The 12,793-nt window shown below is 49.2% G+C and overlaps 1 non-coding gene across 1 annotated transcript; it reads left to right on the plus strand.

Moving 5' to 3' along the window:
- The first annotated feature begins 6,685 nt into the window (after positions 1-6,685).
- On the plus strand, positions 6,686-6,757 carry trnag-ucc. The gene has a single exon. It is a non-coding gene; the product is annotated as a tRNA-Gly (tRNA).
- Positions 6,758-12,793: the final 6,036 nt, after the last annotated feature.

Raw genomic sequence — 12,793 nt, forward strand, 5'->3', positions numbered from 1 at the left:
GTGTCCTGCGCTTGTTCAAAACTGCCCTAACCTGTTTGTCTGTGCTAAGTGTGGTCGGGTCAAAACAATAGTCTCCTACTGCGTCTGCGGTTGCTTTTTGTTGGGTGGTGACTGGGTTCATTGATGCGGGTGCTATCTGATCTGTGGGGGGTTGGGGCGCTTTCCTTTTCTGCTGTGCTGCTAGCGCACATGCTCCCTGAACATAGCGCTGCGCTGTCTCACTTAACTCCTGCCAATCTGGGGCATTCTCTTCTTCTAATTGTGTTCCAAAGGTTTCTTGGAAGCCATTCTGCACAGAAAACAGAGATTGCAGCTCCGCAATCTGCTTCCTACATTTTGCATGGTCTACGGCAGGGGTGGGCAAACTACGGCCCGTGGGCCGCATGCGGGCCAAAGGTATTTCTGCGGCCCACCAAGTCATTAAAAAAAAAAAAAATTTTTTTTTTTAAAGGTTAATGGGGGTGGCTGTTGGGTTACTTACTGGTATAGGGTGGATACGTTGACTTGAGTAGGGTGATCATTGCTCGGCACAACATCGAGGGCCGAAGGGCCTGTTCTGTGCTGTACTGTTCTATGTTCTATATGAGGCGCCCAGAATCATAACCAGGTGAAGTAATTATTTTACTTAATATACTATGCGGCCCTTTGTGAATTGTGAATTTCTGAATGTGGCCCTTGCACGGAAAAGTTTGCCCACCCCTGGTCTACGGTGCTTTGCCTTTGCTCAGTGGTGGCAGCATGGAGTGCCCTTAAAGCTGCCTTCAGGTCGCTACACTGCTTCTTCAGTGTCTCTACCTGTTTTTCTGATTCTTCTCTTATCAAGACTGCACGCTGCACATCTTGATAGGCTTTTTCGTACTGTACCTGGGAGCTGCTCAGATGGGCTAGACAAGGCTGATGTGACCTCTTGGCATCATCCACCTCTCTGTCCTTATCTGCCAACCTTTCCCTTAATTCTGAATTCTCCTTCTCGATGTCCCTGACATCCATTTTGCTCATTCTGTTTTTCTCCTCTAAATCTGCTCAGAGCGTCCTGACGACCTCCTCTGTGCCTCGCAATTGTGCCAAGCAGGACACAATTGCCATCGGCTTACGTGCTTTACTTAAACTTTCTTATGAATTTCAGACAGGTTCTCCCACCAAGTTTGCCCTATACTCCCGGGACCTGTCTCCTCATTCAAACAAAACTCACTCCAAAGGGGCCATCCTTTCCCTTTGAGGTACTTCCTGAGTTCCAGCTCCCAAACGGGACACTGACCTACTCTGCTACTGCTGGTCGCTGCGACCATGAACTGCTCTGGGTTCATGAGGCGTTCCATTGCCTGCATGGCCATTTCTTCTATCTTATGCTCTCTTAAATTTGGAACGAGGGATAATAAGGCAATGCTATAAAATACGGGTACGGCTTTCGCTATTTTCCGAATTATAAATTCCCGCCAGTTTGTTGCAACAAAAATCTCTCGGTTTTACCTTATAACCCTGTTAGTTACGCATGCAAAAACACACACTTCCGAATTATGAGGATTGGGTTGAACTACTTGAACACTTGTGGTTTTTCGTTTTCCCAATTGGATTTCAGATTCAAATTTCTGGGTTCTCTTGGAGTGGGGGGGCCACTTCTAGTTGAATCCCGTCAGAGGTCGCCACTAAATGTTGCTCGTTCTGGGTGAGTGTGCTTTACACTCAATTTGGCTCTGTTTCGTTCCTTAGCTCTAGAGTCGCCAGGTATCGTTAAGATACCGCCACAAGTTTCAAGTTCAAGTTCAGACCAATAACTCCATACACCAGTTAGTAAGTTCAAACAAGACACGTTTATTATAATACAGTTATCTACTAATTATGCATATAAACTACAGGACTAGGCTAATCCTACCACTAACAGGCCAATACTTATCTGGAATAAGGGAACTGCCGGATCAGGGAACAGCGGCCTCTAGCTTTGTCCTGGATCCGCAGGCTTCCAGTCTAAAGGGGTCAGTAGTGTCTACTCTCGTAGCGTGCGTTGTGTGACACTTACTTGGTGGCGGCTGCTGGCCAGGCCTCTCCTCTCCGTGGTCAAGTTCGAGAGCTGCTACAAAGGTGTTCTTGTTGGGAGGGCCGGCAGAGAGAGAGAGCTGGGGTCGGGGTCTCTGTCTTATACCTCTCCCAGGGTCTCGCACCCACCTGGGCGGACCCTCTATACACTCGAAATCGATTGGGTCTCTTCCCAATCGATTGATTTGAATTTCTCCAATAACGGGGCAGTCCCTCGATCACTGGGCGGTTCTTGGGGCTTATTGTTTTGGGACGTCTCTTGGCGCCGAGAATTCTGGCCTTCTATTCACTGTAGCGATTTGAGTTAACTTGTTTCCATTGTACCTGGGAATCACCCGGTATCGCCTCATTTGTATGCTAACTTGTTTTCTTTCACAGTGCTGTCTGGTTTCTGCAGCAGTCAGAATACACAAGTGCTTTTGCAAGCTGCTTGCTTTTGCAACATGTCCATTTTCCCTACATTCTTTGTAATCTTCCATTTTGTGTTGGGCAGTGGCCACCCCAGGTGGCTACAACCCCCACAACCCAAAAGATGTGCAGGACAGGTGGATTGACCATGCTAAATTGCCCCTTATTAATAATTTTTTTTTAATGTCTGTTTGAGTTCTTTGAGGAGGTAACAAGGAAGTTAGACAAAGGAGCGGACGTGATTTATTTAGATTTCCAGAAGGCCTTTGACAAGGTGCTGCATAGGAGACTGTTAAATAAGTTAAGAGCCCAATAAGGGTAAGATCCTGACATGGATAGAGGATTGTCTAACTGGCAGAAGACAGAGAGTGAGGATTAAGGGGTCTTTTTCAGGATCGCAGCCGGTGACTAGTGGTGTGCCTCAGGGGTCTGTGCTGGTACCACAACTTTTCACAATATACCTTAATGATCTGGAAGAAGGAACTGAAGGCACTGTTGCTAAGTTTGTAGATGATACAAAGATCTGTAGAGGGACAGGTACTATTGAGGAAGCAAGGGCTTCAGAAGGATTTGGACAAGCTAGGAGAGTGGGCAATGAAGTGGCAAATTAAATACAATGTGGAAAAGTGTGAAGTTATGCCCTTTGGAAAGAGGAATTTAGGCATTGACTATTTTCTAAATGGGGAAATGCTTATGAAATCAGAAACACAAAGGGACTTGGGTGTTCCTGTTCACGATTCTCTTAAGGTTAACGTGCAGGTTCAGTTGGCAGTTAAGGCAATGCAATGTTAGCATTCAGGGCAAGAGGGCTAGAATACAAGACTAGGGATGTGCTTCTGAGGTTGTATAAGGCTCTGGTCAGACCCCATTTGGAGTATTGTGAGCAGTTTTGGGCCCCGTATCTAACAAAGGACGTGCTGGCCTTGGAAAGGATATAGAGGAGGTTCACAAGAATGATCCCTGGAATGAAGAGCTTGTCGTATGAGGATCGGTTTAGGACTCTGGGTCTGTACTCGTTGGAGTTCAGAAAGATGAGAGGGGATCTTATTGAAACTTATAAGATACTGCAAGGCCTGGATAGAGTGGATGTGGAGTGGATGCTTCCACTTGTAGGAAAAACTAGAACCAGAGGACACCATCTCAGACTAAAGGGATGATCCTTTAAAACAGGGATGAGGAGGAATTTCTTCAGCCAGAGGGTGATGAATCTGTGGACTCTTTGCCGCAGAAGGCTGTGGAGGCCAAATCACTGAGTGTCTTTAAGACAGAGATAGATAGATTCTTGATTAATAAGGGGATCAGGAGTTATGGGGAGAAGACAGGAGAATGGGGATGAGAAAATATCAGCCATGATTGAATGGCGGAGCAAACTCGATGGACTGAGTGGCCTAATTCTGCTCCTATGTCTTATGGTCTCATAGTCTTAATGGGTCACAAGGACCAAACAATTCCGCCTCAAGCAGGAGCCACCAAATGTGCGCCCACTCACTTCATGGCCGCCACCAGAAGTCCATAGGGAAGTCGTGTTGAAACTGTACAGGGCGTTGGTGTGACCGCATCTGGAGTACTGTGTACAGTTTTGGTCCCCTTCTTGAGAAAATGCATAAATGCAGTAGAGGCGGTTCAGGAACAATTCACTAGATTGACTAAAGGGAAGAAGGACTTGCCTCATGAAGAGCAACTGAGCAGTTTAGGTGCATACTCGCTCAAGTTTAGAAGAATGAGAGGAGATCTAATTGAGGTATATAAGGTGCTAAAGGGGATTGACAGGGTGGACAGAGTGGATGATTCCCCTTGTTGGACATTTTAGAACAAGAGGCCATAGTTTTAGGCTAAGCGGTGGCAGATTTAAAACGTTGAAAGGGTCATGAATCTGTGCAATTCTCTACCCCAGCGTGCAGTGGACACAGGGACACTAAACAAATTAGTGGAGGAGATAGATTGATTGTTAATTAGCAGCGGGATAAAGGGTTTTGGGGAGCAGCCAGGAAGGTGGAGATGAAGCCAAGAAGATCTTGACATTCTGAATTCTCCCTCAGCGTACCCGAACAGGTGCCGGAGTGTGGCGGCTAGGGGATATTTACAGTAACGGCATTGCAGTGTTAATGTAAGCCCACTTGTGACACTGATAACGATTATTATGAAATGAGATCAGCCATGATCGGGATAAATGGCGGAGCCGGCTCGAGGGTCTGAATTACCTACTCCTGCTCCTATTTCTTATTTTTTTATGATTGGGAGAGAGAGCGATAGACAGAGAGAGGAGGTTTGGGAGGGAGAGGTGGTGTGACAGAGGGAGATTGGGGAAGAAGAGAGAGTGAGAAAGGAAGATTGGGAGGGAGAGGTGGAGAGATAGAGGGGGAGAAAAGATGGAGGGAGAGTTGGGGTGCAAGAGAGAGAAACTGGGAATTGAGATGGAAGAAGTTGAGTTTGGAGATGGCAGATGAAGAGGTGAGATGGAAGTGAAGTGATGGAGGGAAAAGGGAAAGCTGAGAGAGAGATGGGAGGAAATGGCATGGATGTTGTGGGGAGATATGGGGAGGGGGGCAGGGATGTTATTGGGGGGTGGGGAGGGGGCAGGGATGTTGGTGGGGGTGGGGAGGGGGCAGGCATGTTGGTGGGGGGCAGGGATGTTGGTTTGAGGGGCTGGGATGGGGAGGGGGGGAGGGATCTTGGTGTGGGTGGGGAAGTGATATTGATGGGGGTGGGATGGGGAGGGGGGGAGGGATATTGATGGGGGTGGGATGGGGTCAGGAAGGTTGGTGGGACTGGGGAGGGGGCAGAGATGTTGGTGGGGGCAGAGATGGTAGGTGAATGGGGAGGGGAGGGGAGGAGGGAAGGAATGTCGGTGGGGGATGGGGAGGAAGCAGTGATGTTGGTGGGAGGATGAGGAGGGGGGAAGGGATGTTGGTGGGGAGGTGGCAGTGATGTTGGTGGGGGAATGGGAAGGGATTTTGGTGGGGGGATGGGGAAGGGATGTTGGTGTGGGGATGGGGAGGGGAAAGATGCGGGTAGGGGTAGGAACGTTGGCGGGAGTGTGGTGGGGAAGGGACAGAGATGTTGGTGGGAGTCAGAGGGGGAAGGGATGTTGGTGTGGGGATGGGGAGATGACAGTGATGTTTGTGGAGGATGGGCGGGGGGAAGGGATTTTGGGGGAGAGGGGAAGGGATGTTGGGGGAGGGGAGAAGGGGAGGAGGCAGTGATGTTAGTGGGAGGAGGCAGTGATGTTGGTGGGAGGTTTGGGGAGGGAGCAAGGATGTTGGTGGGGGTGGGGAGGGGGCAGGGATGTTGTAGGGAGGGGCTGGGATGGGGAGGGGGAAGGGATCTTAGCGTGGGTGGGGAAGTGATATTGGTGGGGGTGGGGTGGGGTGGGGGCAGGAAGGTTGGTGGGACTGAGGAGGGGGAAGAGATGTTGGTAGGAAGAGGCAGTGATGTTGGTGGGGGAATGGGAAGGGGAAGGGATGTTGGTATGGGGAGGGGGAAGGGATGTTGGTGTGGGGATGGGGAGGTGGAAGGGATGTTGGTGTGGGGGAAGTGATTTTGGTGGGGGGATGGGCAGGGGGAGGGATTTTGGGGGAGGGGGGACGGGATGTTGGGGGAGGGGAGAAGGGGAGGAGGCAGTGATGTTAGTGGGAGGAGGCAGTGATGTTGGTGGGGGAATGGGAAGGGGAAGAGATGTTGGTATGGGGATGGGGAGGGGGAAGGGATGTTGGTGTGGGGATGGGGAAGGAATGTTGGTGTGGGGTTGGGGAGGGGGAAGGGATTTTGGTGGGGGGATGGGGAGGGGGGAGGGATTTTGGTGGGGGGAGGGGGAAAAGATGTTGGTGGGGGTAGGAATGTTGGTGGGGGTGTGCTGGGGAGGGGGTAGAGATGTTGGTGGGGGTGGGAAGGGGTTTTGGTGGGGGGATGGGGAGGAGCAAGTGATGTTGGTGGGGATGGAGAGGGGGAAGGGATGTTGGGGGAGGGGGGGAAGGGGAGAAAGGATGTTGGTGAGGGGCAGGGAAGCTGGTGAAGGGGTAAGGAGGGGGCAGAGATGTTGCTGGGGGGAAGGGAAGGGGGCAGGGATGTGGGGGGGGAATTGATGGCCCTTTATATTTTGGAAGTCGTTCATCTGTAATGTGTTTTCATTTTCCAACCTTCACATAATGGGAACAATGAAGATGCAATTCTCTTCATAGCCACTAGGTGAGAGAGGAGCAGTCTGACTGTTGATATGAAGGTTCTTGCAAGCCTTCACATCGTTGCGATGGTGGTATAGTGGTGAGCATAGCTGCCTTCCAAGCAGTTGACCCGGGTTCGATTCCCGGCCATCGCAAGCATTTTCATAAAAACTGAAGCAGAATTGTGTGTATTTTTTGAGTGTCAGACTTGGTGTCCGGACTCGGTTTCTGAAGTTTCAATTAGTCTGTAAGTCTCAGGACTTTGTAAAAGTCAGTGGGATCTATTGCCGCCCGGTGGACATTGTCAGTAACGCAGCATTCACACCCGGGATCGGGCTCCTGGTCTCTTCCCTGCAGCAGGAATGCTGTAACCGGGATGACAATCTCTGGCATACCAAGAACCTCCCACCAAAATGTTAATTTTCCTTCCTTCTGTCCTGATTTGATTTATGTTCGAACTGTATCGACGCGGATGTACCTCTGAGTTTTTAGAATAGATAGAGCTATTTGACTACGGTGGGCATCACAGACTGCATCTACCCGATCTGTTAACCTGTTAATTAATTACCCAGTGCCCTGGTTGGACGGGTGGGGAAGGGATACTCAAATCCTAACATCTGTTTTTTCCTGTGGTTCCGGTTTTGCGAACATGGTAAAAATGGAATTGATGAGCGGCAGGTCAGAAGTATTTTCCGTCTTATTCGAAAAGGCCTTAAAAAGCTTGGCCCTGCAGGGAATGAGGCTGAAAATCATAAACTCCAGAAATATCGATATTTTATATGACATATTTATTGCCCATCGATGCTTGACCTGAAAAGGTGGCAGTCAGCCTTGTGAGAGCGACAGGGATTTTTCTGGTTGACCTGCTGGGGGGCTGCGAGGGAGTTTAAGAATGAACCGGACTGGAGTCACATGTAGACTGGGGAAGGATGACATTTTTCCTTTTTCATGGGACATCGCTTGGATTTTTATTAATGTCAATTCCGACAGCTTCATGGTAACTTTTTACTAATGACACTAAAGAGCCGCATTTTGCTGTTAACGCGGAAATTAATGGGGGTGATTGAAAAGTGGGGCTGATTGTTGACAATGGCATGGAGGAAACATGTTGGTACCAAAGTTCCCTTTGATGGTAAGGTCCTGCTTAACTTTACTGCCCTCCCAATATTACAATGAGGAGGACACTTCAAAAGTATCTCATCGCTTGTAAATTGCTTTGGGACATCCTAGCAGATGCTGCAGACCTGCTGAGATTTCCAGCATTTTCTCTGTGGTTTGGGACATCCTAAGGCTGTGAATGGTGCTATATAAATGCAAGCTTTTTAAAAAATCCATATGATTTTTAAGTGGAGACCGACATTTCAAGCCAGCACTGTTTAGCTTGGGGGTGACTGAACAGAAATTTCTATTTTCTCTCAGCCATGGCGAGCAAGGATTACATTTGGATGGTTTACACCATTGCAGAGTTATTATAGTCATAGAGTTTTACAGCACAGAAAGGGGCCCTTTGGCCCATCATGTCTATGCCAGCCATCAAGCACTTATCTATTCTAAATCCATTTTCCAGCAATTGGTCTGCAGCCTTGTATGCCATGGTGTTTCAAGTGTTCATCTAAATGCATCTTTAATATTGTGAGGGTTCCCTCCTCTACCACCCTGTCAGGCAGAGTTCCAGATGCCCACCACCCTCTGGTTGAAAACGTTTTTCCTCAAATCCCCGCTAAATCTCCTGCCCATTACCTTAAATCTTTTCCCCCTGGTTATTGATTCCTCAATTAAAGGGGAATTTTTTTTAATAGCGAACCTATCTATATTCGATCATGGCTGATCTCATCCTGGCCTCACCTCCACCATCCTGCCCGTTCTCCATAACCCTTCAAACCAATACCAATTAAATATCTGTCTAACTCCTCCTTAAATTTACTCACTGCCCCAGCATCCACCGCACTCTGGGGTAGCAAATTCCACAGATTAACAACCCTTTGGACAAAGTAGTTTCTCCTCAACTCCGTTTTAAATTTGCTACCTCTTTACCTATGACTATGATATCGGCTAATAAAGGCCCTCTTAACCATCTCTACCTGCTCTACTGTCTTCAGGGATCTTTGGACATGCATCCCAAGGTCTCTCTGGTCCTCTGTACTTCCCAGCGTCCGGCAGTTAGTTGTATATTCCCTTGCCTTGTTGGTCCTCCCAAAAAGGCATCTCCTCACACTTTTCAGGGTTAAATTCCTTTTTTGCACTACTCCACTGGCCTATCTGATCAGCCTGTCTACATCACACTGTCATCTAAATCTTTCCTCCTCGCTATTTACCACATCACCGATTTTCGTGTCATCTGCAAACTTACTGATCATGCCCCCCCACATTCCTGTCTGGACCATTAATGTACATTACAAGCAGCAAGGGACCCAGTACCAATCCCTGTGGTACATTACTGGATACAGGCTTCCAGTCACAAGAACAACCTTTACCATTATCCTCTCCTCCTGCCACTGAGCCAATTTTGGATCCAATTTGCCAAATTTCCCTGGATCCTATGGGCTCTTACCTTCTTGATCAGTCTCCTATGCAGGACCTTGCCAAAAGTCTTACTGAAGTCCATGCACCTACCTCCACTATCGGCCTAGTCACCTCCTTGAAAATTCAATCAAATCTGTCAGACATGGGGCGTGATCCAATGGCCACGCTGCACCTTTGGGCTGACTGGTGCCCTGGCACTTCTGGTGCTGCCTGGGCACCCTGGCAGTGCCAGTCTGGCACCTTGGCAGTGCCAGCAAGCCACCCTGGCAGTGCCACCTGGTGTCAGCCTGGCACTGTCAATGTGCCCAGGCATCATTGCCAGCTGGCATGGACAATGCCAGGTTGCCACTGCACACACTCGTAATGGGGTGCCCTCCATGGGTGTTGGGGTGGGAGGGCTGGGGGGGGGGGGGGGGAACCTGGGGACCCTCCCATAGTGCGTTCAGACTGGGGGGGGGTCAGGTGTTGCTTAAGGGGCCTTGGAGTTCCGGCGAGTGGAGCGCCTCAGTGCACAAAACGGGGCCATGTGTGGCCTCGGCTGCACGTTCCCCACTGAGACCCCTTATACAATGTGAGTCACTTTGTATAGCCGTTTGTTACTCACCGCGGTGAGTGCTGGGAATCACATGGCTAAATGTGCTCATTATGGGACTTTGCTCCCAATTAGTTGAATCGAGTCCATGATCTCCCCTTGCTTAACCTTGATGTGGAGATGCCGGCGTTGGACTGGGGTGAGCACAGTAAGAAGTCTTACAACACCAGGTTAAAGTCCAACAGGTTTGTTACAAACACGAGCTTTCAGAGCACTGCTCCTTCCTCAGGTGAATGAAGAGGTTGGTTCCAGAAACATATGTATAGACAAAGTCAAAGATGCCAGACAATGCTTAGAATGCGAGCATTTGCAGGTAATTAAATCTTTACAGATGCAGAGATAGGGGAACCCCAGGTTAAAGAGGTGTGAATTGTCTCAAGCCAGGACAGTTGGTAGGATTTCACAAGCCCAGGCCAGATGGTGGGGGGGGGGGGGGGGGGGGGGGTGAATGTAATGCGACATGAATCCAAGGTCCTGGTTGAGGCCGCATTCATGTGTGCGGAACTTGGCTGTAAGTTTCTGCTCAGCGATTCTGCGTTGTTGCACGTCCTGAAGGACACCTCGGAGAACGCTTACCCGGAGATCAGAGGCTGAATGCCCTTGACTGCTGAAGTGTTCCCCGACTGGAAGAGAACATTCCTGCCTGGTGATTGTCGCGTGATGTCCATTCATTCATTATCGCAGCGTCTGCATGGTCTCGCCAATGTACCACACTTCGGGACATCCTTTCCTGCAGCGTATAAGGTAGACAACATTGGCTGAGTCGCACGAGTATGTACTGCGTACCTAGTGGGTGGTGTTCTCACGTGTAATGGTGGTATCCATGGCGATGATCTGGCACGTCTTGCAGAGATCACCATGGCAGGGTTGTGTGGTGTCGTGGTCTGTTCTGAAGGCTGGGTAGTTTGCTGCAAACAATGGTTTGTTTGAGGTTGCGCGGTTGTTTGAAGGCACGTAGTGGGGGTGTGGTGATGATCTTGGCAAGATGTTCATCTTCATCGAAGATGTGTTTAAGGCTGCGAAGAAGATGTCATAGTTTCTCCGCTCCGGGAAAATACTGGACGACGAAGGGTACTCTGCCGATTGTGTCCCGTGTTTGTTTTCTGAGGAGGTCGGTGTGGTTTTTTGCTGTGGCGCGTTGGAACTGTTGATCGATGAGTCGAGTGCCTTATCCCGTTCGTACGAGAGCATCTTTCAGCGTCTGTAGATGTCTGTTACACTCCTCCTCGTCTGAGCAGATCCTGTTATACGGAGGGCTTGTTCATAGGGGTCCTGAAGGCTGCCTTGGAGAACGCTTTCCCGGAGATCAGAGGCTGAATGCCCTTGACTGCTGAAGTGTTCCCCGACTGGAAGGGGACAAGGCAGAATCGCTGAGCAGACGCGCGACAATGCAGAATCGCTGAGCAGACACGTTAGAACACCACCCACCAGGTACGTGGTACATACTTGTGCGATTCGGCCAATGTTGTCTACCTCACACACTGCAGGAAAGGATGTTCTGAAGCGTGGTACATTGGCGAGACCAACCAAACACTGCGACAACGAATGAATGGAAATCGCGCGACAATCACAATCAGGAATGCTCCCTTCCAGTCGGGGAACACTTCAGCAGTCAAGGGCATTCAGCCTCTGATCTCCGGGTAAGCTTTCTCCAAGGCGGCCTTCAGGACGTGCGACAACGCAGAATCGCCAAGCAGAAACTTATAGCCAAGTTCTGCACACATGAGTACGGCCTCAACCGGGACCTGGGATTCATGTTGCATTACATTCATCCCCCACCATCTGGCCTGGGCTTGTGAAATCCTACCACTGTCCTGGCCTGAGACAATTCACACATCTTTAACCTGGGGTTACCCCTATCTCTGCATCTGTAAAGATTTAATTACCTGCAAATGCTCGCATTCTAAGCATTGTCTGGCATCTTTGACTTTGTCTATCTATATGTTTCTGGAACATATCTCTTCATTCACCTGAGGAAGGAGCAGTGCTCTGAAAGTTAGTGTTTGAAAAAAACCTGTTGGACTTTAACCTGGTGTTGTAAACCTTATCCTTGTTTAACCCTTGCCTCTCCAATTGGAGATTCATTCTTTCCATTAGAATTTTTTCCATTGACTCTGTGATTGAGCTGTCCACATCTGCAAGAATCCCAGATTATTGTTGGGGGTGAGGGGTGGGGCAATGGTGATATCCGATTAAATACCAGCAGGGAAATGCCAAAGCTTTGATGGGTCAAATTAAGCATCATCAATGTGGAACATCACAGCCTATTTGTGCTGGGCATTATCCCAAAACCAACTTCAGAACCAGCCAGGCTTCCTCAGGTACTAGACCCAATTTGCCACCTTCCCTCGAGTCTCTTTTCGTCACCACTTCTCTGTACCGTTACTGCCAACATAATAACAGTGAGTACTTGACTAAGTAATTTATTAGTTGCGAAGCCCTTTGGGACACCCCAATATGAAATATGTTATATAAATGGACGGTTCATTCCTGCTTCAACTGATTAGAACGGAAGTCATGTTAAACATTAAAACAAGCAACATTTCTTCTCTTGCCCCAACCCTCCATCCCCAACCTTAACCTTGTATATGTTAGTGAATTGGTTTCACTATTGTTGTCTGCCACAGCTCTGTTGTGCATGACCTGTGTGGGTGCATGTACGCATGAGCCTGTGTGTGTATGTAATGTGTGCTTGTGACTATGAGTATTTCTGGGCGCTATCTAACGGAAATATTTTGTAAGTGTAATTTCGGGCCGGTTTGGCTGGGAGTTTCTCCCCGGCTCTGTCAGTGAGTTCTCCACCGCTATCTAACCACGCTTAGTCACTTTTCCGGGTCCTGGGGAGCTTCCCACCGGGCTAGCCCACACTTTGAATTATTTTCATCACTGGGGAGCTGAACTTGCCAGTGAAAACGGCTCCTCACAGACCGGGCCACCATTTTGAAATGGTGCCCCGATTTTCAAGCGAGTTTGAGAGTCCCCCACGCCCCTCACCCATGGGCAATGTCACCCCCCACACACATGGGCATTACCCCATACTGCCCCCAAATGAAGACACCCCGCTATGGGACTGCTG

The sequence above is a fragment of the Scyliorhinus canicula genome, chromosome 18 (assembly GCF_902713615.1).
Source record: "Scyliorhinus canicula chromosome 18, sScyCan1.1, whole genome shotgun sequence".
Taxonomy (NCBI): Eukaryota; Metazoa; Chordata; class Chondrichthyes; order Carcharhiniformes; family Scyliorhinidae; genus Scyliorhinus; species Scyliorhinus canicula.